This window comes from Pholcus phalangioides, unplaced genomic scaffold (genome assembly GCF_987345545.1).
Source record: "Pholcus phalangioides strain wild (caught in Gottingen) unplaced genomic scaffold, Ppha-v1.0 ptg000004l_1, whole genome shotgun sequence".
Taxonomy (NCBI): Eukaryota; Metazoa; Arthropoda; class Arachnida; order Araneae; family Pholcidae; genus Pholcus; species Pholcus phalangioides.
In genome coordinates, this window is record NW_028301597.1 from 29,418,985 (window position 1) to 29,444,774 (window position 25,790).

At 33.8% G+C, this 25,790-nt stretch overlaps 1 protein-coding gene and 1 non-coding gene across 4 annotated transcripts in view; both read right to left on the reverse strand.

Annotated features, from left to right (window-relative positions):
* LOC149087058 (uncharacterized) overlaps positions 1-25,790 on the reverse strand; it is a 292,357-nt gene that overhangs the window by 64,006 nt on the left and 202,561 nt on the right. The gene's annotated exons all lie outside the window — the stretch shown is intronic.
* On the reverse strand, positions 23,292-23,364 carry TRNAT-UGU (transfer RNA threonine (anticodon UGU)). The gene has a single exon. It is a non-coding gene; the product is annotated as a tRNA-Thr (tRNA).

A 25,790-nucleotide genomic window follows, 5' to 3' on the forward strand; every position in this document is an offset into this window, starting at 1 on the left:
AAACGTGACCTACAGTGTGTATGCAAGCATGTGAATGGCCAAAAGAGTAACCTATGGCGTGTTCAAGCATGCGGATATTAAAAGATGTGTGCTACAGAGTGTGTGTGAGCATGGGAGTGACCAAAAGAATGACCTAGAGAGCAAGGGATCATCAAACATGCTGTCGATTGTCGACGAAATCACTAAACATGCTGATCACCACAAATAACAACTTGGCTTGAAATGCAGTGCTATACCAAATCTGCTGATATATATCTCAAGGAGAAAAATGAACATGGCAAATATGTGTAAGATGAATATTTACAGTTATATTAATTATAACAAAGTTTTGCAAATTATTTTCATTCTTGATTTAAGGAAAGATTAAACATTGAAGTAAGCTCGAGAATACTGCCCCGCGTGCGTGTCGAGACAAGTCAATTGGCAAGTCAGGGCTTTAAATATGTAATAAATTTAGTTTTTTTTCAACGTTACATACAAATCAAGGAGCTCAACCCTTGAAAGAGTGAGGGCATTGGTTTGAAAAAACACGTGTCGCGATCCATTTAAGTGATCTTGAACAGAGCCGTATGGTCCTTAAGGGATATAAAAGTGTGTGGAAATATGCCGCAGATCACTTAAGTGATCTAGAAACGTGCTGCAGGCTGCTTCAGTGATTTGGAACTGCGTCTCAGGTATTTTGAGTGATGTAGATCCCTCCCCCCGTTTTATATACACATCCAACAGTGATTCACCCACCCGTTCGAAGACCCCGTATCCGCTTATGTTTCACACACACATCGACACGTTATAAGCAATCTCCATTAACATTAATCTCACTACTACTTTACTTCAGTCACTGTCATCATACAGATCCGGACACCAATAATTAACGTTCCGTTGCAACAGAAATTGACTGTTCTCAAATGTTTCTGTCAGTTGAGTAATTATCACGCAAAATTTTCACTGCGGTTATGTCTTCGCACAGCTTGATTATGACCCAACACCATAAGTATTACACTTCGATGATGCTTGGTTACGTAGCGTCTGACGTTCGATTCCCGTGGGATACGTAGGTGAGAAACATTGCGTGAATTTCAGAAGCCATCTCAATCGTATGCGTCAATGGACGTTTCTCGAAAACAAAGCCATTCCAACTCGACAACCAACGCTTTCTCAATCAGACGTAGTTTTCCGAATGCTATGACAGTTTGCGGGAGGCCATTTCCCATGATATCTCAGGATACCAACATTCTTCTGTGTAGGCTTCGATTTCCTATAGGTGTGTAGAAAAAAAAATAAACAAAAAAATGGAAACGTTTTCTTCCCTATAAGAGAAATTTTCATACGGTATTGCGTAGTGTAAAAAAGCGAGCATGTGAGTCGTCCCTCACGTGTGGCACTAACTTATTCTGACGTCACTTTCAGGTGGGAGGATGCGTCAAACCTTTCCTTTCCTACACGCGATTATTTTCCTGCCCACATGACGTAGGCCACATTCACACGCATACATACGAATAAAACGCTTCAGAAACGACGCTGCTTACCATTTCTTTTTTTTTTTACAAATAGGTGGAATTCTGTTGAATTCCTTCGAGATATTGTAGATGACAGTTCGGTACAAGGTTAAGCAAAGAATAAATAAATAGAAAGAGAAAACGGTAGGATAATAGGTAGGATGTATGTATGTGTGTGTTCCGTCTTCCGTGATCTCTGTATACGATGTAAATGCTTGCGAGTTTAACATGTTTTGATATCGGAATAAAAAACATATTTTCTTTTATTACTGTGTTCAATATAACAAAATAACAAACTAACAACATAGTATACAACTTATTTCTAAACCTAGGCGTTACTTCAGTCCTTGTCATCATTATACCCTTACGTTATTGAGAAGTAGGGCTGGGAATCGATTAAAAATTTTCAATCGGTTAATCAACCGATTAATCGAATTTTGGTCAAATATTTTGTTAAAACTATATACTAATATTAACTGATGCTATAAAAATAGTTTTTAATCCTTCTATCCATCTATTATACAAAATAGATGTAAACAAATGAAGGGATACGTTGATTAAGAAATTAATTAATTGCCTACTTGAGCAGAGTTTGAAATGCTTAACATATTTCGTGGCAAATTCTGGAGTTTCTTCCCTTGGATCTTGCCGTTTTTTTAAAATCGGTTATTTTAATTCAGTTACTCAAATAGAGACTCCCTCAAATGGTGCATGTGAGGAGTAAAGCTGATGCTGTGCCTAGAACAGGAAAAACTACTCTTCATAGTGAGACAATAAATTTTAGTCTTCGAACTTAATTCGAAACCTAAGTCATCAGCTTTAGTGGAATCGAATTACATTTCCCCATGCCAAAAAATTGGATCAACGATTGATCTGGAAGTGAAAACTGAGAGATGAATGAATTTTCGTGTCTTCAAAAGATACTGAATTTTTCTAAAATTTCGCGATTTGATATCATTTTATAACCTCTTAGTTACATTACCTTTTCTATTAATCGATTAATCGGAAAAGTGATGCCCCTACGCGATTTTGGATTGTTATCGTATGCTTGAATTCACCTTTCCGTTTATGGCGATGTTTTTCTGAAATCACCCTTCATGTGTGTACAGACGTAACGAAGGAGACATTGTTTATAAAATTCTTGTTCACTGTAAATTTACTTGAAAAAACCTATATGAACAGAACGAGCCAAGCTTCTGAATCAGAGTATGCCTAAATCAGAGCGCGGGGGGGGGGGGAGACACAAGAATACAATACGGTCCGAAGGTTAAGAAACACTGGAATAGACAACTCAATTTTCTATCGAATTTTTCGAAATAAAATTTCGAAACTGCAAATATATACATAAATACTGTGCAAATATTTAGTGATAACCTATTTGGAAATAAAACTTTCTCAAGAAGAAATTTTGTATCGTGAAATTTTAGAAATATAGTCGTGAATAAAAATTATCCCGAAATTATGTTACCAAATTCTGATTCTGCAATGCTACAAATTTGACGACATTAATAACTAGCGTCTTATGAAAGTTTCAAAAATCAATTTATAAAAATTATGAGCACTGTAGTTTCCATACTTTCTTCCTATTTCATTGCCTTTATTTTCTTCCGATTTCTTCATTGCCGATTCAGACATTTCGCAAAATTGTAAGCTTTTTATTCTCTTTGAAAGAATGTAGCTTCACATTTCGAAGGTATAACAAATTGTTTATTTGGTAGAATTCAGTAACTTATACTAATCCTTTCTAAAAATGATAATGATTTATACAAAAAAGTACATCTTAAAAACTTATATATTTCTATCGATATAATATAGACAATTATAAAAAGAAATCTGAAATTTTGTCAGATTTTAATTACATGCATCATGAACGTAAATTTAGATATTTTGATGGAAGTACTTATTACTTATACTTCATTACTTATTCAGGTTCAGAATGTGGTGACAATGGAAAAAATTGGTCAGTACAAAAGAATGTTGTGCTGAAAAAACAGAAATAAATAATGCGCGAAAATGACAGAGAAAACGGCGAGAAAAGATTACGTGGTACATATTGAAATCCAATCTTGTAATGGAGTCAAATTGTAGTATATGCTGTGGAAAAAGACAAAAAGCGTAGAGAACCGATGGTTTTATATAAAAACAAACGCAAAAATGTGCGCACAAATGAATCCTAACGATGCATGGAACTTTTATTCATCGTGAAAAAAAGAACTCTTCTTATACAAAATTCACCACATAGTTTTAACATAAAACAAGAAGAAATTTGTGGTTAAAAATGACCCGAGCTTTACGCATGGAAAAAATGTAAAGGTCAATCCTTAACTACACAACCCTTCAATTACGTAATGAACTACAAAAACCCGTAATGGTCAGTTTCCCTCTGCTGTATATCTATCATAAATGAGATTGAGACTAATGGAAATATTCTTTCGACGAAAATAGGAGCTTCTGGGGTCATCAATTATATGTGCTTAAAATAGATACTTTCGAGGCAAATTAGTCGAAAAGAAAAGATTGGTGAAGAAATTAATTTAGAAAGATTGTTGATGAATTACCAATCTATCGAATTTTTAAAATTATTCTGTATCCTAGGATGTAGTCGTAAAATCCCACTTCTCCCTACATGTGAACAGGTATAAAATCACCTTATATATAAATGATAATTCGAATAAATGTCTTCCTTATTTCAAGATTTAAAATTTTACAAACGAAATTCCAAAAAAAATCTTATTTTAAATACCGATTATTGAATTATGAATTATTCCTTTCTACTATATTCATCTCTTCTTTTCATAAAAAAAATTTAACATTTAGTTGGAAGAACAAATATAATCAAATTAAATCTTGAAACATTCTTGATGGAAATGTAAATATTTTATAATCCTAGAAATTTGTTTGTTTTAGGAAAATTATCAAAGAGTAAACGTTCAGAAAATATATATATATTATAGTAAATTTTTTTTCGTTTTTGAAAAATTTTATTTGAATATTTGAATTCCCTGTTATTGTTCAATACAGTATAAGTGCAATAATAATTATAAGTAAAGTTCAATATTTACCTAGCAAATACTTGATTGCAATATTTTGAAACGCAAATAAAATTCTCTCAAAAGACATTGTGAACGAATTATTGTTCACAATAATTGTTTCATATGTTTCACCTATAATTACGTTACCGGATACTAACCAGTATCAATGAGTTACTTTTATTCACAATTTTATCCTATACCTATGGTAATTTCGAATTCTATAGCAGTAATTATGCTCTTATATAAAAACTAAAAACTAACCAAATGTAAATACCAAAGTTCAATAACTTCTCAAAATTACGAGCACTGTAATACTTATTTTGTTTTTTATCGTAGATCCTAGACAATTCTTCAAGTTATAGGCACGGAAAGGTTTCGTTTATTCAGTTCAAACAAACGTAACTTTGTATTTAAAACTTGAATAAATAATTCATTAACGTTTACAACAGTTTAAAATGTCTCGTATATCTTGAGTTCTTGGTGTTCATAAAACGAAATTTCGAATAATCTTTTTTTCTTTAGGGTGAGAGAAGAAAAATTACGATTATTGCACTGAAGCCTTAAATAATATATGCATGTAACTGAAGCCTTAAAACCCGCTAAAAGTTTCAAAAGAAATTTACGAGAGCGTAAAAACGTAGACCAAGGATCTCTCTCTCTCCCTCGCAACGGAAACCTTAGCGAAATAAAACTTATAATATATTTTAAACATGTGTGCATTTTTTCTTTTTTTGTGTGTATTTGAACTCCCTTGAGTGTAAACTCAAGGATACCACACACAAGTTTTTTAAAAAAATTATTGCAAGGGCAATGACACTTTCCTCAAAGAAAAAGATACTTATCGATAAATTTTAGACAGAAGAAAATAATAAAACCATGAAAGTTAGTAACACGTGTCTAAACTTCTTGTTTTACTTTTTCCACTGATTAACTATCTTCAAGGAATTCACATTTCATTGAATATTTTGAAATTAAAAAAAAAATTCTTTTGAAATTTCATTACATTTTAATTGAATTTTACTGATAATTATCTGATATTTTTTTTAGTGTTGAATGAACTGTAACTGACGTTAATTAAAAATTTCCTGATTTAAAGCATGTGAAAACATAAAACTTTACACTGAGAAGGAAAAAATTTCAAAAACTATTGGGAAAAAATACATTGATGTATTATTTGTATTTTACAATCGAATCTTATTCAGTTATTTAGACAGACATAAGCGTTTGAAAACAAAAACATACGGTGGTAAGAAATTATATTTAATTGATATATGCGAAATTTAATTCAAATGAATAATATAATAGAAATTACTAATGGGACTAAATGATAATAATAACTGATTAAAAAAAAATACATGCCTTTTTTCTGTTTTCAAATGGCATAAAAATATATTCTAATTTCCTTGAAGCGAACAAAATATAAATTGAAAATCCCAGAATAACATAATAAAAATGTATAACTATGTCAATGATCAGTATATGTTTATTAAGCAGTTTTAAATTGGTTAAAAATTTCATTAGTGCTTGAGATAATTGTCTCCAATTAATACAGTTACTTATTATCCTTTCAAGTATTCCTACTAGTTTTGTTGAAATTATTTTGTCAAGTGTGTTTGAAAACCCCATTACAAAAATGTTGCTCTGTCTCTCATGAAGCCAACAAAGAAAAGTCCACGTTTCTATGTATAATATTCTCTGAGATATTCGAATTCAAATATAGGAGGAAAGTTGGAAAAGAACAGCATAAATAAGGGAAAGAAACGTTGTACGCGTAAGTTTTCACTGTTCTTTCCAAATTTCTCAGATTTTTTAATTTAAATATCTCAACTTTTTGTTGGCCTCAAGAGAGACTGGGCAAAAAAGTTCTAGTTGGGTTTTTGAGGGCAACGTGTCCGTATAAAAAGTTAGTTCTTGTATTTTAATAACTATGCAATACCTTGCAACGTGAATGACGTATATATTGGTATATATGAGTTCTACACGTTATTCGAATAATTTACCTAATTGGAAGTATGCATCTAGTACTCTTATCAACGGTTCGGTTCACCAGTAAATAGCCACAAGAGGAATAAAGTAATCACCTTGTATGTATTATATAAATACCAAATTCTAGAATTAAATAACAAAAATTTATAACCATATCAATGTGATAAATATATGTTAATTAATTAAGTAGTTTTAAATGCGTTTAAAGTTTCCTTTATAATTATCTCCGAATAATGGTTTACAGTTACTTTTTATCCTTTTTAATACAGTTACTTATCCTTAAAAATATACGCACTAGTTTTTCAAAGTTATTCCGCCATGTATGTTAATTTTTTCATGACAATACAATGAACTCGTTTTAAACACTCAAAAGTACATCGTTACTCATTTTCTTAGTTATCGGTTTTCAAGTTATCGGTAGTTCACAGGAAAAATTACTTCATTTGAAGAAACTTCATAACTGCTGTAATAGTAGACATATCTCCAGAAAAATAATGAAAAATGCGAATTTAATTTTTTTCTTAGTACTGATAACTATTACAAAATGAAAGTCATTAAACTGTTTACGGCAAAGTTCAAATGGATTTCAAGGACAAGAAATATCGTTGTTAGTCTCAAGTATTAGAACATCAAAGGGCAATTTCCGCGGTAAAACAACTTTTTGGTTGTCAAAAACATTGTGAAACGTCCTCGAACTCTCTGCAGTAACTATCAATGACATTGGAAGCATAAAGGAGCCGATTGAGCAATCTGGCGCAGTTCTAAAAACATTTTGATAGCGTAATGAATAATTTCGTATTTCTTGAAGATCAGCAAATTCTCCACTTTATTTTAATTGTCAAAGATCATCTATAACGGGAAAAAAATTATTTGAATGGCAGTAATCACTACAGTAGAATCTGAATTTTAGATATGAGTGAAGGTTCTGGATATATACAAGAATGTGAAACATTCTCGGTGTAAACGACGTTTCAAGCACAGAAATAAAAATTCTATGGCTAACAAAAATTCTATTTCAAAATTAAAGCGAAAAATATAAAAAAAAGGAGAGAAAATGTTTATTCTTAATTTGAAGGAGGCATTTTAATGCATTTTGATTCTATCATTTTAATGCATTTTGATTTCATCATTTTAATGCATTTTGATTTTATCATTTTAATGCATTTTGATGTTATCATTTTAATGCATTTTGATGTTATCATTTTAATGCATTTTGATGTTATCATTTTAATGCATTTTGATGTTATCATTTTAATGCATTTTGATGTTATCATTTTAATGCATTTTGATGTTATCATTTTAATGCATTTTGATGTTATCATTTTAATGCATTTTGATTTTATCATTTTAATGCATTTTGATTTTATCATTTTAATGCATTTTGATTTTATCATTTTAATTCATTTTGATTTTATCATTTTAATGCATTTTGATTTTATCATTTTAATGCATTTTGATTTTATCATTTTAATGCATTTTGATTTTATCATTTTAATGCATTTTGATTTTATCATTTTAATGCATTTTGATTTTATCATTTTAATGCATTTTGATTTTATCATTTTAATGCATTTTGATTTTATCATTTTAATGCATTTTGATTTTATCATTTTAATGCATTTTGATTTTATCATTTTAATGCATTTTGATTTTATCATTTTAATGCATTTTGATTTTATCATTTTAATGCATTTTGATTTTATCATTTTGGTTGATAATTTTTCATATTTTACTTCAATATCCGAAACAACTGTCTAATTTTCATTGTTCAGGACAGTTGTTGGTAATTTTGGAAACAAAAACTTTTTTAAGAACTAGTGAAACTCCTCTCAACAATCTCCCCCACAAATGCAGTCAACCCTTTTGTAAGGTCAAATTACAATAATTTAGTTTCATTTTAAAAGCTTCAATAGCAAACTTTATCTCGCTGGCTGGTGTGTGTTTTAGTGTAACACTAAAAGAGGTGTTTTAGTGTACTTCCAAAACATTTAACTTTAAAATGTTTATTTAGAAACTTCCCAAACGTTAAACTTTATATTTGTAGGCTTTTATTGTATGTCCCGTAACTTAAATTGGGTTGTACAAATTCTACCCACAAATTTGTTGGCAACTATTGGTACAAGCAAATTAAAATTATTTTGATTTCATGGGATACAAAATAAAAACAAATTTGTTCAAACTTATTTAAAACAAATTCATCTTTAGTGTGTTGTAATTAAAACAATAATATAAAAAAATGATTCAGAACACCCGTTAGATCTCTATCTAAAGAAAACGTTCATCAATCAAGAATATCGTAAATTATCTTCACTATCAAATTCTGAACTACAGATCTCCCATGCAATTCCGTAAGAAATAGCAGTCTCTCTCTCTCTCTCATTATCCATTAAATAACTTTTCTCCTTCATCAATGAAAACAGATATCTTATCATCAGCTAAAAATGACTCTCACACAAATGAATCTCGCGAGAATGAGTTAAGGTATTCGAAATACAAAAAGAACTCGCATTCTCATTAATTTTATTGACTAATCGCGAGAAAATGATACAAGAAAACTACTTCTTTCCTCATTATTTGCATTGTAATTAGATATATGATGATATTTTCAATAAGATAGAAGAAAAACAAGCAATTCTATTACGAAACAAAGTATTAATCATCACAGAGATTAATATTTGTTTTGTATGGAATGTTGTAGGCGTTTATTTTGTTTGAGATATTTTTAGCTACATTTTGCAGGCTGTAAATAGTTGTTGTACATGTAGAAAATTTTATCATTTTAATTTATTTTATTAATTTAATTCATTTGAATTTTATCATTTCAGTTCTTTTATTTTGATCATATTTAAATATTTTTTCCCAACTATTATTTTACAGGAGTGAATTTTTGTTATTGTGGGCCGTACAATTTCCAATTCAATTTTTCTAATTATTTTTTGATTTTATCATTTTAATTTTATGATTTTGATTAATTTATTTCAATAATTTTTAAAATTCACGTTTTCAATAATTATTTAATCGGAGTAAAATTAATATTTTTTACATAAACTTCCTTCTCCCTTGGTTGATCATTTTTAATATTTTAATTCAATATCCGAAACAACTATAGCATTTCTATTTCTTGGGAAGTTTGTAGGTAATTTTGCAAAAAAACATATATATAAATACAGTGAAACTGCTCTATTGTTTTATACATTTGTCCAATTTTTTCTATTAACGCTGCTTATTGAAATTTGTAGCGTTTACTAAAGTCGTGAATATACAGCGTTTCATAATTATTATGATAAATGCAATAATTCAGCTTACGTATTTGTCAGATTTAACGTTTTTCCGCAATTTTTCAGCTTTTTTAATTATAATTAAGGATTTTGCGAACTTATGGCAACGTTTATGATGACGATTGGCGACGTCCAGTATTTTACAGTTTTTAAGATAAGTTTCCTTATTTTTCTCTATGAATATGGTCATCTATTCATTTGAATGTTTTTCTCGTCATATATATATATATATATATATATATATATATTTTATTTACTTCGATTTGTAGCAGCCCTTTATTTCCCCCATCTTTCATCATTTTTTTGCAGCAATTAGCAATATTGTCACAAATTACATCTTTTGGCTAAAATCAATGAAATAGTCAGTGCAATCTCCCCCCACCCCCTAACGCACACTCGCCGTTAACGGGCACCTCCTGTTCATGGTCACTTTTCTGATCCTCAGTCCCTTGGAATATGGCTCTAATGCATTCCCCGTTAGTACACGCACTCGATAGCGGACAGTAAAAAATCAGGCAATTTAATTTTTTTCCAAACTCTAATTTATTCACTTTTGGTCATAAAATGAGAACTTATATTCACCTGAGATTATGTTTAATCTCAATCTTGTGTTGGTAAGTATGCATTGCAAAAGTATGTGTAGTGCCTGTATCATGTACGAGTAAAAATAATTAATTGGTTAACTGAAGAGAAGGAAGGATACATGTTTTTCATAATTATCGGAATTTCAATTTTTTTTTAGAATTATACATACTCGCCGGTGAAACTGATAAATGTATTATCACAAAAAAATGAGTAACTTTGCCTGGTTTTAATTTATACAAAAATTGCCACGTTTTTAAGACAAATAAATTACACTGGTCGAATGGTCGACGCGTTTCGGCTCTTCAATGGAGAGCCGTCATCAGGACCTCGTGGTCAGAACTCACACGAATGAAGAGTGATGTTTACGTCTGGTCGTCCGAAGAGTTCGCCTTTGTATTTGCTGCGTCCGAGTGGTCTTTGGATGCGAATTGGGGAGCCATCTGTTGCAAAGTGTTGAAAGTTTTTTCACGACTGAGGTTAATAAAGCCTGTCCAAGCTGACGAAATAGGTGGTGTGTTTCTTCCATCATTAACGAGGAAATTCTGGCATGTTCTGATGAAGTATCCCTCGAGAAAATTCAATTCCGAATTCGGAATTGAATTTTCTCGAGGGATTATCGAGAGGGATTATCGAGAGGGATTATCGAGAGGGATTATCGAGAGGTTCTATTGCGTTCCGTATTCACGATCGCATTTTACCGCATTCTCCTTGATGAGGTATGGTGAACCTAAGTACAAAGGTATAATTTTTATTTGAACCCGTATGGATATTAGTAATATAAATTGCAACTATTGAATAATTTTTCATTCAGTTAGAATCGAATTATCAAGTATGCCTGCGGAACACCTCCTATGCCCTTGTCGCGGACCATGCGTTGAGAAACGCTGAGTTGAAGTATTTTAAATGGGGGGGGGGGAGAGAGAAAAACCTTGAATTTCCACTAATTATTATTGAATGATCGTGAGGAAATGATACAAGAAAATTACTTCTGGAAATATTATTTACATTGTAGTCAGATATACGACGTTTGGATCGATTTTCAATAAATGGAAGAAAAACAAGTCATTCTATTAAGAAATAAATTATTAATCATCACCAGAATCTACAGGGACATGTTGTAGGCGTTGCTTTTGTTTGGGATATTTTTAGCTGCACGTTTCAGGCTGTAAACAGCTGTTCAACAGCGTCCTTGGTATCCAAGTAAATGACATGCTGTTAGTGTGTGTGTGTGTGTGCTGCTGTATCTATCTTTTCCGCTTGTGTTTCTCTTATTACTTTTCTCTTTTTTTTCCTCTATATAGAGAATGATGTTATATAATAACCACTTCTTTTCTCTCTGTCCAATATTTTTATATTATTTTTCGTTCCAGAGTATCCCCAGGACGAACTGTTCATGAGCTGCAAGGTCTTATTTGACAATGAGGACAAGACAAATATTATTATCAAATATCACGCGTCAAAAGAAATATTTTCCTCGTGACAGGATTAAAGATCGAAAACATGGATACTTGCAAATATTTCAGGAATTAATTGGAGCGCGGAAAATAATCAGTAATTATGTAATTTGCCATTTTTAATATTTATACATGCATCAACATAAAAATCATTATTATTTTAATAAAATATATATTATAATAAGCGTTTTACATTTTATTTTTATGGAAAAACGCTATCGGGTAATTATGATCTCGTTATGAGATTTATTTATTTTTTTTTTTTTTATAAAATTAAAATTTCAGATAATGATTCTTAATGCACTGAAAAAAAAATACTGTTATTCAGAATTTATCGTTATAGAGGAGAATATGTTAACACAGTGTTTTTCACCCTTTCTGAAAACAAGTACCAGTAAAATGTCCGAAACAATTTGACGAACCACTTGTGCTCCGTATTGCGGGACATTCTTGTAATTTTGGTTTTTTTTAATATTTTTTCATACATTTGTCCCGTTTTTTCAACGACACTTATTTGGATTTTGTAATATTTGTCAAAGTCGTGGATACACGCAGCGTTCTCATAATATAAACTATATTATTATAATTATGGCAAAAATTATCAATATTCATCATTCAATAATCCATTAATGCTAAAAGGGATTTTTTTTTTTTAAAACAAAATTTCGTTATAAAAGAATTCCTGGTTACCTAGCATTGCTCCTATGTAAACTTATTTAGAGGATTAGAAAAGTGTTCGTTAAAACGAGATTTTCGCTATGACGGTATTCGTTAAAACGGGATTCTACTGTATATGTTTTTTTAAAATACTTTTCATGGACCCCCCCCCCCCCTTAAGAAAGTCTCTCAGAAAAATAAATTTGAATCTGGTCAAGTGAAAGAAACTTATAAAGAAATGAAGGAAAGGGCTTTTTCTTTTCATATATTTGTTTTCACTGTAGGAAGATCATTGTGAAAGCAGCTCCACACGTATATGGATCTAAGTGAATACTACGGATCAATTACGGTATTAAGTACGGAAATGTTTGCAACTATTGTTACATAGTGTTGGAGGCCGATAATGGTAATTTACAGAGAAAAATATTAGTCTGGTCAAAATTTAGCTTCAAAATTCGAAAAAAAACCTTTCAACGGAAAAAAATTATATATTGATAACAGTATCCGTACTTTCAATAACTGCAAACGAATTTTTTCCCATGTAATGATATTGGTCTTCCGTTCTGTTCTTTGCCGAAGTGCTAACAATACCAGAATGATAATATTATCTGTGATTCTAATAAGCGGCGTCGACTTCTGTATTATTTTATCGATTTACATCAGCATGAAGCCACGATTACACTATGAATGTTTGATAAAATATGCTTTATAAAACTTGAAAAATGCAACCAATAAGCGCATCGGTTACATTCGAGTGAATTTAACCAACAGGCTTATTGGGTGTTTTTTACTTAAAGTTTCGTAAAATGTATTTTATCAAAATTTTATAGTATAACCCTGTCTTAGGGCACACAATTCGCTCGTATATAGCCTATACGCTTATTGGTTGCATTTTTCAAGTTTTATAAAAGAATTTTTCAAATTTTTTAAAATAATTTTTCAAATTTTTTAAAATAATTTTTCAAATTTTTTAAAATAATTTTTCAAATTTTTTAAAATAATTTTTCAAATTTTATAAAAGAATTTAAATTTTGCAAACTTTATAAAAGAATTTTAATAAAACTTCTATAGTGTAATCCCGGCCTTAGACAGCCTCAATTTTATAAAGAGAGAATTTATTCTCAAAAATATTTATCGATATCACACAATTTTATCAGTTTTTCCTCTCTTACAAGACTTTTCCAAATACTGAAGAGAGAAAATTCAGTTGCGTAAAAAGTTTGTTTTGTCGTAATATATTTTATATGCCTATTATATTTTATCCATTGCGAAAAATGGTTTCCAAAAAGTTTTTGTACATAATGTGAAAAAAAAAAAAATTCAATGTTGAAATTTTTTCTTAAATTTCAGCTCGTAAAACTCGGTACACGAGTTCATTTCTTTCGAAATTCTTTTACGTAATATTTTTTAACCAATGTTTTTCCCGGATTTTAGATCCATTATTATTATTATTACGAAATAGTGTGAGTCAGTCTTTAGAGACGTCAGAGTTTTGTCAAGCGTATTGGAAAGCTTCACAACCAGGGGGGAAATTTCCATTGGGAAAGGTTAACGCGGTTGTTATGGTGGGAATGCTCATTAGTGGCTTCAACATCCCATCCTTGCTAATCAACGGCGAGGGTCATTATCATTCGTTGGCTTTGAATAGGAAAGTCTCGCGCTTGAACGAAAAATATACGATTATACACATCCTCCATCTTCATGCAAATGAAATGGCCTGTTTTTCGTCTGGCTAAAAACAGACTGCCGTTCAGGGCAAGACTGTTAGGTTTCAAGAAAGACTGTTGACAAAACTCCGTTGACGTAATCGAGGCTATTTATTATTCTCTTGCGCAGGGTAGGAACTATTAATGGATTTGTATTGACATCGAAAAGCGCTTATCCGAATTCAGTGGTGAATTCTTGACAAAGGGGAAATATATATATATACGGGAAATATATCTCAATGCATTTCGATATTATGGAATGCCCGTGCAACAATTTTTATATTTTGGGAGAATATTATACATAAAGACTTCATGTTAGTCAGTAGAGATCTCGAATATTTAAGCTTTGAAAAATTATAAGTCTAATTTCAATTTTAATGTGATGAAAAATCCCAGAAGTTTATGTACACGTGACCAGAGACGTAAAGGTAAAAAATAAAAAGAAACACCTATACTGTGGAACTTCGGTTAACGAGCGGTTCAGTTAACAAGCAATTCGCATAACGAGCAAAAATTTTGAATAGATTTTGACTCGGTTAACGAGTGATGATTCGCATTACGAGAAAAAATTTGCGCTTCGCTCATTTATTTTCACGTTATCACAACTGAGCTGATGATTTTTTGCTTCCGCCCACACACGTGTTATCGAAGTCGGATAATATTCTCCCCCTAAAGTCTCTGATAAGCGTGCCTCATTCGGAAAATTAACACGCGTGCGAGTGTGAATATTTACTGATTATTGAACGCGACTTTGAAGGGCTAGCTCATGAACAGAAGCCACTACTTGTCGAAGAGATTGTGTGATTGGGTAAGACCATGGACTGAGGATGCATGAGGATGGCATTCAAGAACTAGTGGTGAAAAATGTCTAGGAGATTACGATACATGAAGTGATGGATCTCTTTTGCATGCACCAGCAAAAGTTTATGGACGGTATCTAATCTGTGGAAGAGATACCGTCCACAGATAAGGAGTCTTTGTCACATAAAATGAGATTAGAGAGATGTGTGGAATATGGGGAGCTGTGCAAAACTCTGTAGAAACGAACCACCCAAATAAAGCTGTAGAAGTGTGAGAGCAATGAATCTGTCCCACGAACACTGCAATTTTTCATTTTCTAGAAATCCTAAAAATGTGGCAAAAGCATTATTCTATAAATAGACTCTATTTACGCACTCTAATATACGTAAATAGGCGTGTGCAACTATTCTTGAATAGGCAAAATCAGGTCAAAATTGGTACTTTTGTAAAAAATAAGTGAAAGAGGAGGGATGTTCGGCTTTGTTTTATGAAAAATCTAGCCTCCCTTATATTAAGGAATATAAGCAGGAGAAATTAAAGACGAATATTTTCATTGATAAAACGAAACCCCCTATGTCCCCCCCCCCCCTCCTCAGGGATCGAATTTCGAAAAACCCTCTCTTAGTGGGTTGTCAGTGGTTTTGGCTCGGCGATGATGAATCAGTCAGTCAGGACATGTCATTATATACATCGGCGTACGCAAAAGGGCGGGGGATTGGGGTTTGAATCTCGTTTTAACGAATACCGTTATAGCGAAAATCTCGTTTTAACGAACACTTTTCTAATCCCCCAGATAAGTTTACATAGGGGCATTTTTAAATAACCTGGAATTCCTTTATAACGAAATTTCGTTATAATGAAGCGATTTCTACTGCCTCTTGGAGTTCGTTATAACGGGATTCGACTTATATAACCGGAGTGTGACTTATTGAAGGTCGTAGCACATAAAATTTTATCTTTTCACACATACACCCCCTACCCCCCAAATCATTCATGGCATTTAATGAGGTTTTTTAATTGTAATTATGTTTCTAAAGTCAACGGTTGAACAGAGAAAGCCTAACGTAAAAAACAGCGTAGGACAGTCTATACAAAGATACCGATTCACTTCGAGAGAAACGGTGGACACACATTACAAATATTTGGCGCAAGACAATGCCGTGTTTTACGCCCAAGATCAAAAGGAAATTGAATATAAACATATATTTTATATGAAAAAAACACATATAGACCTACGGTATGTTTCAGAGACAAAATAAATGTAGGAAATTGCGTGTTTCAAGGCCACGTATCAATTTTTTTCCCCCCAATTCGATTCCTATCGACGAGGTAAAAATAGAAAATTTATTGGTGTATTGCAAGCACTGAGCAGCGTGATCGGACACTTTCCTATTATAGCAAGCGGAAGTATGATAGAGTAATATATTGTACAATATATTACTCTATCTCTATATATGTACATATATATATATATATATATATGTGTGTGTATGTATGTGTGTATATATATATATATAAAGGATATTACTTTTTCCCGGTTTTATAGTGACATTACTCAAATATTTCCGTTTGCATGCATGCAATACTCAACTTCCTTCTTATGCAGGGTGGAGTACCTTGTATCTACCAACTTCGAATCGAAATAGAAAGATGGTGAATGGTTGCTTGTATGTGGATGTTTTTTAAAGGTTATCAAATAGAAATACAGATAGGCAATTGTGCCAAGATAACATAGACTAGATTCGTGTGGACCAGGCAGACTACCCGTAGAGAAATGTGGGGGAATGCGCTAGAGAGAGATTCCCTGGTTAAGGAATCTGGTTGAAAATCATCAATAAAACTGTAATTTCTATTGATTTACTACCGATTTTTATTTATTTACTGCTGTGATTCTTATTTATTTATTACTAATTTAATACGTGTGATTGGCTTTATTTAATACATTTTATTTTGATTTGATAATACTAGCTGGAACTCACTGGCGATGTGCACGATTGCACCTACCAAGTTGCAAAAACATGTATTTGCTGCCAGTGATGGCCGGCGATATAATTTTGATGTTCAATACATCTCCGAAGGAACTCGAGTTCCCATAGGACAACGTGGCTGTCACCTTGTGTGATAGAGCCTGGGTGCTTCAGGATCACTTGTGGTCACTCACTCACCAGGTTCTTTGCTCGCTAGATCGCTGTTTTGGTCACTAACATGCTTACAAACTCAGCAGCAGTGACTTGTCTGGTTAGTCACTGATTTGGACCATCGCTCTCTAGGCAGAGCGGGATATATGGTTGAACTGCTTATGGATAAGATAATCGCCCCTGAAGTACCAAAGGATGTTTAGAGGTGTCGCGAGTTCGATACCCGGTTCGTCGTTGTCAGAAACTTTAATGACACAGGGGTACAGCAGAAACTGGGATTTGACCACAGAAAGAGATTGCTACCGCATGGAGTACCCCCCCCCCCCAAGAGGTTGGCGCACCAACATTTTCAGATAGAGTCTCCTCTCAACCTCACCCTACGTGTTACCTTTCAATTTTACACGCATTTAGCAGAAAGATACTAGATAAAAAAATCTAGGCATCAGAACAATTTTTTTAGGTGCAAAAAATATTTAACCGAAGAAAAGGTCCAAAATAATGAATTTTCTACTTTTTCAGATCATAGTGACCCTCTTTCATGCTGTCCGATGTGCTGCTATGAATTCCAAACATTTTATGCTGCTCTCAGCCTGAAATTTAGTAACTACACAAAGAAAAGTTTAGGAGAGAATACCAATTTTTTAGCTGTGAGAGTATAAAAAAAAGCCTGCCGTTCGGATTTGGCAATAAATTAAAGGTCTGTTAGCCCTCGTGTGCAAAAAATTACCAAATGATCAAATGACGAATTTTTTAGTCACCGTTGTGACCTGGCGCGTAGAATTTGACCACCCCTTATATATGAGGCAAAAATAATTACTAGGAGTGTAGAAAGGAAAAGAGACCACAATACCCGAACGCTATTTTTGACTCATCTAAGTGCAGCAATTGACTACTATAAATTATAGCTATTTATTTACGCCGAATAGTTTATTTACGTCAAAAAATTTGATAGCTTTCTCAAGAAACCTCGTTTATAGAAAAAAAAAATACTGAAGCATGTCTATATATAGAGGGAGGTACAAAAATTACAAATTCAAAATAATTTTCACTTTCGCTGTTTTTATTAAACTTTTCACTGTGAAATTTTCCAAATTCTTAGTGAAATTGATACAACCGGGCATTACTCATATTTCAGTCAATTTTTCTCACATTGATAAACTAGTATGTGGTCGGTTCAAGACTGTTGTGACGTGAAGTTAATTCACTCGTCGAATCGTCCTTTTGATCTCACCACATCCGCTTTCTATAATATTTCTTCCTCTTGTTCTTGTCTTTGCGAACTCTCCAACGGAGCTTGTCCTTGCAGATGGCACACCGGCGGGTCTTCGAGGTTATGAGCCACCTCATGACGCAGAAGCGATGGACGTAGGCCATGGACCCGCTGCAATGGCAAGGTGACGCCAGTTTCTGGAGGTCACACTCCTTCAGGCAAATCCTGCAATGCCCCGTCGTGGGTTTCGGCTCCGGTCCTGGCCCTGATACTTCCATCTCAGGCGTTGTTCTCGGATCGCGGACAAGTAAAAGTAATTGTTGTGCGTTGATGACGCTGTAGATACGTTCGCTTTTATTTTCCGATATTAGTCTCAACGTCGTAAGGACAATCAATCGCTTTCACGACCCGTTGGCGTCTGTCCGTACTGGAAAGTTACTGTTGCGGCATTTTAGACTTTTTCCCCGTACTCTCTTGACTAAGTCGCTGTTGGTTCAAAAAAGTCTTTAAAACAATGGGTTGCAATTTTGATCGATACATGGTTTCATTGCTATTGCTATAGGTATTGGAACTAACGATTGAAAATCTTACTTAGAAACATATATTCGCCCCGTTTCCTGATTAAAAATGTCATTTTATCTCCCAACAACGCCAACTGGAATCTATTACACTACTAAAAAAAAGTAAAAAATTAATAAATAAATTTTGACGGTTTTAGGGTATATTGGGACTGTTGATTTTGAAACTGGTGTTGGTTTTGCCCCAAATTGGCTCTAGTTTTTGACATAGTGTATACTTTCAACATTTCATTGTAGTTTGCAGCTACTAATTTTTCACTTAATTTTTTTATTTATTTAATGTAATTATCACGATATATTATTGCTTTATATCATGATCAGACATCAGTAGTCTTTATTTATTGATATTAAGCTTGTTATTCATTTACATTTTGCGCTGCTTCAATGTGATCTGTATGATGCTTATGTATTACCATTGAAATTTAACTATCTGAAAAACTAGAGCCGATCTGACAAAACCAATGCCAAATTCCGAATGATTACCCTAGAATCGTCCTAAAATCTCTGAAATATCTTTGCCAATGATTTATTGTAATTCATAGCGCACACTTCAAATGGGATTTGTATCCTGTTTATGTACTACTATTGGAATTTAACTTTCGCTTTATCTCAAAAACTACAGCCAATGTGACAAAAGCAATGCCAGATTCAGGATCGGTACCTCAAAATCATTCTAAAATCATCGCAAAATCTTTGAGAACAAAATCAGTGTTATCATTTGAAATATTGGGGGTAGCATATAATTTGTTTAATTTTATAACTTAAAAAGGAAAATACATTTAATTTATTCTTTAATATACCCTAATTAAGTGCAGTTTTTTTTGGATTTGAATGGCACTTGGGAAGATTTTCCTAATGAATTTTCTTATCCCTTTTCAAGATCGAACTCGATCCATCGTGCGGGTGAAATATTTAACAAACATTCGTGTTTTCAAAAATTTCCGGTCTTAAAGAGTTTATGGCACTCAAAATATTTTAGCAGATTCAGTAACGTTTGGAGGCTATTTCGGGGAAGGTTTACAGTACCACGAGTTTTCCCCCCGACTGTTTCTAAGTCGCTATTTTCTGGAGGCCCGTGGCAAAATTAGTAATGCAGTCAAACCTCTCTCTATCTCGAAACAGGGACGTTCAGAGCTGATCCCGGTACGACTGTAATAGAGGGACTAGAGGTGTCTTGATAATTTCGGGGTTAATTAGCCCCGATTTTATACATTCTGCGGCTCTGGGATATCGGTGTCCGAAAACCCATACATTATTACACAATATACAGAAATGCTGAAACATCTGCTATCAATTAAATTTATTGTTGTGTTAAAGTATTTATGTCCAATCATTCTAAATGTAAATTTACTAAAATACGTTCAATTTTTTTTCGTTGGATTCAATTATCTACATAAATACATTACAGCAGCTGAATTTTTCGCGTAATAGCGGTTTGTCTGCCCTCTGGTATGGTAAAAAAGAACTACAATACATTAGGGAATGATAGCATTTCCTCTGAACGCTGCTAGATGGCAGCACCAACATGAAAAAATATAGTATACAGTAGGACGAAAACAAAACTATCAGCGTTTTCGGTAGGCGGATATTTTAGTAATTAATAATGTCTATTTCTTCATTAAGGAGGTGAAGGGCACAAATATTGAGTTACGCTGTAAATTTGCAGTACTTTCGTTAGACTACACCATCGGTTCTCAACCGGGGATCCGTCTCCACTTCCCGGGGGCTCTTCGGCCGCTTGAGGTCGAAAAATAAAATAAATTAGTAAATTCGATGAATATAAAATAATTATTATTATTAATTATTGAAATAAGTATTCAGAAAAAATTGGGTTAGGGGCCTCGCCATAAAAATTACACACTAAAATCGTTCTGGGAATGAAAACAAAAGGTTGGGAACCGTTGCACAACACATAGGTATAGGACAGACACTAAGTCCTATTTCAATAAATAACGGAGATTTATAAAACAAGCAAACTTCAGAGAAACGTACTAAAAACTGCGTACCGATAAAATTTTTTTAACGGCTCTCCAATGTAAAATTTACCTTTTGGCACATGGTGCATTTTACCTCTGATGTGACGGAAGCTACTAAGTTTGACTAAAAAATTATTATTTACGTAGTCGACGAAGACGTTGAGGAAGAAGAGGTGAAACAGACAGTGCAGAGGGAGAGTGGAATAAATGAAGAGCAGGGATCATTACTCTTGGTATCAAAGTTTGTGAAACAAGAGAACGGAGCAGAAGCTGGATTTTACAGCTGGATCCCGATTCGTTCTCAAGTTGACGCAAGAGGCAGCAGCTTACTTGGGCTGGCAGCGGGTCACTGTAAGAGAGTACTTGCGACTTCTGCAGTGTTTTCGCTGCTGGCAATACGGTCATCAATCACGTGTATGTGAGAATGACGAAAGGTGCAAGAAATGTTCAGAAAGTGAACACAAGGTGAAAGATTATGACAGTGAAATCCAGTTGATCGGTTTTGATCATTTTTGCCGCACCACGGTCATTTTCTGCACACGAGGGCTAACTAGACCTGGACCTACAATTTACTGCCGATTCCGACCGGCAGGCTTGTTTTTTATACTCATCCAGGGGGTTGGTGTGCTAACTCCTCGATGGGGGACTCCTTGCAGTAGCAATTTCTTCCTGCGGAGTGAATCATGTACTAAATAACAGAAAAAAAAGAAGCCAAGTGGGATGCTGGACACTTCAGGAGTATGTGGAGCTCTTCAAAAAAGAACTAACGCGATTGAAAACAAACATTAATTATTAAACTTAATGTTAATTAGAAACTTGCTGTCGCGAATAAATTGAAACAGACTAACAAGAGGTCCTTATTATGTAAATGATCCCTTTTTGTATATTTTGTTTTGTGTATAATGCTATCTAATCGCTAGTTTTTCTTTTGGGTGGATGTAGAATCTTAGTGCTATTTCTATGAATTTTGTTCGTCTCCCAGTTAGGAGGAATCGCGAGGGATTGAGCCTTTTTTCTGGTTGAACACAGGTTTCCACTTGGTAAATGTTCAATTCACATAATTTGTAAAATTAGTTTTTCACAGCATCTTTTAAAACCTCACCCCACATTGTTCTTCTTGTGAATTGACAAAATTTACGTTCTTTTTGAATTTCTCAAAAATTTTCAATGAAGGTGTCAATATTTATCGTGTCAGATTCCGTTTGTACGTAAGGATTAGGTTTTGTGACTAGGATAGGATTCATAACTAGGATGCATATGAGAGGCAACATGATTCTCTTAGCCTGATTTTATAACGGTAATTTTTGTTGCAACCAGAACTTTTTTGGCGTTCCACATTTTGCTACCGTGGCAGTTACTCTCTTCGCCCTCTAATTCCGGACCTGTTCAGCACTGCCATAACGGAGAGCAGCTTGTGCATTCGATTTTGTAATTTTTGCATATCATTTGGAAATTCAACCATTGCACTGATATTTCCAGTATAAAAGCCTGCTTTTTTCAGAGAAATTTTGTTCAATTTCAGAAAGCAACTGCTTCAGTACATATGACTTATTAAAACCACATCATTATGTACGGAAACAGTTTTTGCTAATGTAGGATTGGATGATGTAGAACTCACACTAGCTAGCAGAGATACATGAAACATTTCGGTAGAGCACTTTAACAATTTGTATGATCGCTTGGTCTGTTGATCGCAAAATACTCGTAGTGTTTGTGTGAAATTTCCCGTTAAGAAGGTACAATTATCCTTCTCGTTTCCACTTTTTTTCATGTTCCGTTGAATTCAGGTCTCTTAATGTGTAATTTGGCATTGGAGCCCACATTTTTTTCAGTTGAAGACAGGTTTCCGCTTAATACAGGTTCCGTTATAGACAAGTTTTTCTGTATCAATCAAATGAGGTACTCTGAATGTTATTACATGACAAAAAAAATCATTGTCAGTATATAAAAAAATATGGGATGTTGAACTTCAGCGAAAATACTGTATTTATACGATTTCCTTAAATTTTAATAGTTTAAAAATGTCATTTCTTATTTGCCAACTTACTTTGCTACCATTGTCGAAGAATGTACAGTAATATATTTCCTCCACACATGGTATTTCTCCTCCAAAAAATTCAAGGTACAAAAATCATTCTTGCTTAGTTTGTGAAGAAATAGGGGACGTGTGTAAAACGATGAGCAATTTTGCTGGTAGTTATGGAAACTTGATGAACAGCTCTCAAGTGAATATCGAATGTTTAGGAATTGCTTAGAAACATCAATGCTCAAACGAGCTGAAAATATGCGAAACTCATGCTGCTTGAGAGCATGCCAAATAAGGGCCACCACCAGACTAACCGTGACCCCCGCTCTGTCCCACTAGGGGATATAATCTGGTGAAAACTTAGCGCAAGCCACCAGTGAGGATTGAACTCACGACCCCTGGTCTACAAGACCAGTGCTCTAAACATTGAGCTATGGTGGCACGCCAAATAAGGGCCGTATTTATTCACCGACATGATTTAAACTATAGTCGCAATTTTTTGATAAGAGATCGACACGGATTGGTTAAATTCAGGTTTTCAACAAATCTATGTTGATCTTTTATTCAAAAATTGTGACTACAGTTTAAACCATGTCGGTGAATAGGGGATCGGTGAATACCGACATGGCCCTAAAGGGGATAACAAACATTTCGTGAAGAAACTACATGGGACAACATTTGAGTGCGTCATACTACTGAAAGAGGCTCCTATATTTTCTGGTCACCCATGACAAATTCCACGGATGAAACTGAATTTCTTTTTAACACATCACCCCACCATGGACGGAGATACGCCCCCCCCCAAGACCGTGACCGTGACCCCCAAGAATCAAAGGTGGAGTCGACTGATCTAATGTAGTCTATACCGCCTATGGTCCACACTACACGCTCATTCTATTTCATCCGTACAATTTTAATTCTATTTCGCTCCGCTCGAAAGTCCATACGTCGAAAAGCATTCCCTAATGCTGCCGTTACTGTTCTCTGGTATTAAAAAATATAGATGATATTTTTTAGCCTTTGAACTAGAAAAATTGTTCGGAATTTCGCAAGTACTTGCTGAGAAATCAGTTTATGAAATCTTGACAGACAGAGACTGAAAAATCTCCTGTCCAAAATCCGTGTATCAATGTATGTGTCGCCATCAAGCGGCCACCGGCAGTATTAATTTCTGAGATGACTATCAAGACTGTTGACGGCTATCTGTAGCATCAACGCACGTGTCGCCATCAAGTGGTAACTGACAGTGTTAATTTCTAGGATAGACAGTTTTCTGTCATATAACAACAGTTTTTCCGTTTTTCAACGGAACTTATGCTTGAATTTTTTATTCTTTTTCTGAAAGCAAGGATCAGAACAATTCTCATAACTTATGATAATTATGACAAAAATTTAAATACTATTTTGGTAATATTTTTTTAGTGGCGATTTTTCTTACGTTTGGCTAGAATTAAAAATGCCTCGTCTTTTAAATACCTAGTGCTCGTATTTTTCTGGATGAAAATGGTGAGCCTAGATAAGGCCAGCCTCTGCCTCTTAACGGAAGGATGAACAAGGCCCGAGAGCAGAACCCCCGAATCAAATCAAGTTCTTGAAGGCCACCACTAATTTTGAAATAACTTCATAAATTATATTATTTTTTTCATAATTCCAGGAATAATTTCTTTCATAAACCCTGAAGTTATTTCTTTCATAAATTCAGAATTTTCATTAATAGCGGAATTATAAATTTCATTAATCCTTGATCAATTCACGCGATTGTTGATTAATTACATCTAATTTTGTGTTTATTCCGTACTTTCGGAAAGAGATTTTTCAGAATTTCTGTGTATAGTATTCTGTATAATAGTTGCATTCCAACACACCCAAACTTTGTTTTTCCGTTTCTTTTACTACTAATGAACCAGACATGCACCTCGTTCATATTCCTCTGCGCCACTTCTAACGAATTGGTACATGTTGGAATGTGTGTGCATGTAGTGAACCTTCCGTAAAATTTATTTCTGTGTAATGTTTGTCATGTGTAGTGCTGCCATCTGCCAACAATTTTTCTAACTATACATAACGTGTAATAACTGAATAGTATACCGTTGTAAACCTGTTGCTCTTTGTGGCGAGATTTTTTAACGGAGATTTAACGTTTCTTTTATTGCAAGTAATGGCACCCTGTGCGGCACACCCCCGTAAGTGTGGCTCTGAGACTAAATAATAAGTGCCCGTCCGTACTATAATGAGGGTTACGCGTTAAGATACTTCATGTGCACAGCCTGCGACCACAATCAAAACACGATTCCCAGGTGCTTCAACATAAGCCATGTATCGTGCAAAAAATATCCACGGAATGGATATTTTTCCCCCATCTCATCAGGTGTTACAACCGCGCTCTTGAATACACATATCACATCGGGTCACGCAATAATTGCCTATTTAACAAAACTATAGAAGACAAAAATGAGTTACTTCCTTCCAGGATGGCAATAAACGTGTGTAATTCTCAGGGTCACGGACTGAAAAAAAATATATATAAAATAACGTCACCCGTATTGCGTCAGCGGTGACCCTGAGAATAGGAGATACAACGCTGAAAATTTGATCATTCGCCAGAAAACGCTTTCGGCATTTTCTGTGTGTGAGGACGAAGCATTCATTTAAAACGGAAGGTAAATTATTTGTGGAGGAGGAAGGGGGAATAACTCGTTAACACGTCGATGTGTTATTCACAGTTTCCATCTAGATGTCACGCGATAAGCACAGACGAACATCCTACTTATCTTTAGACGCTTTTAATCATTCTATTTATATGCTAGTGTTAGACCGAGTCCTAAAAATCAAAGGATGTAAAGGTAACAAATGCAACAAGTTTTGTA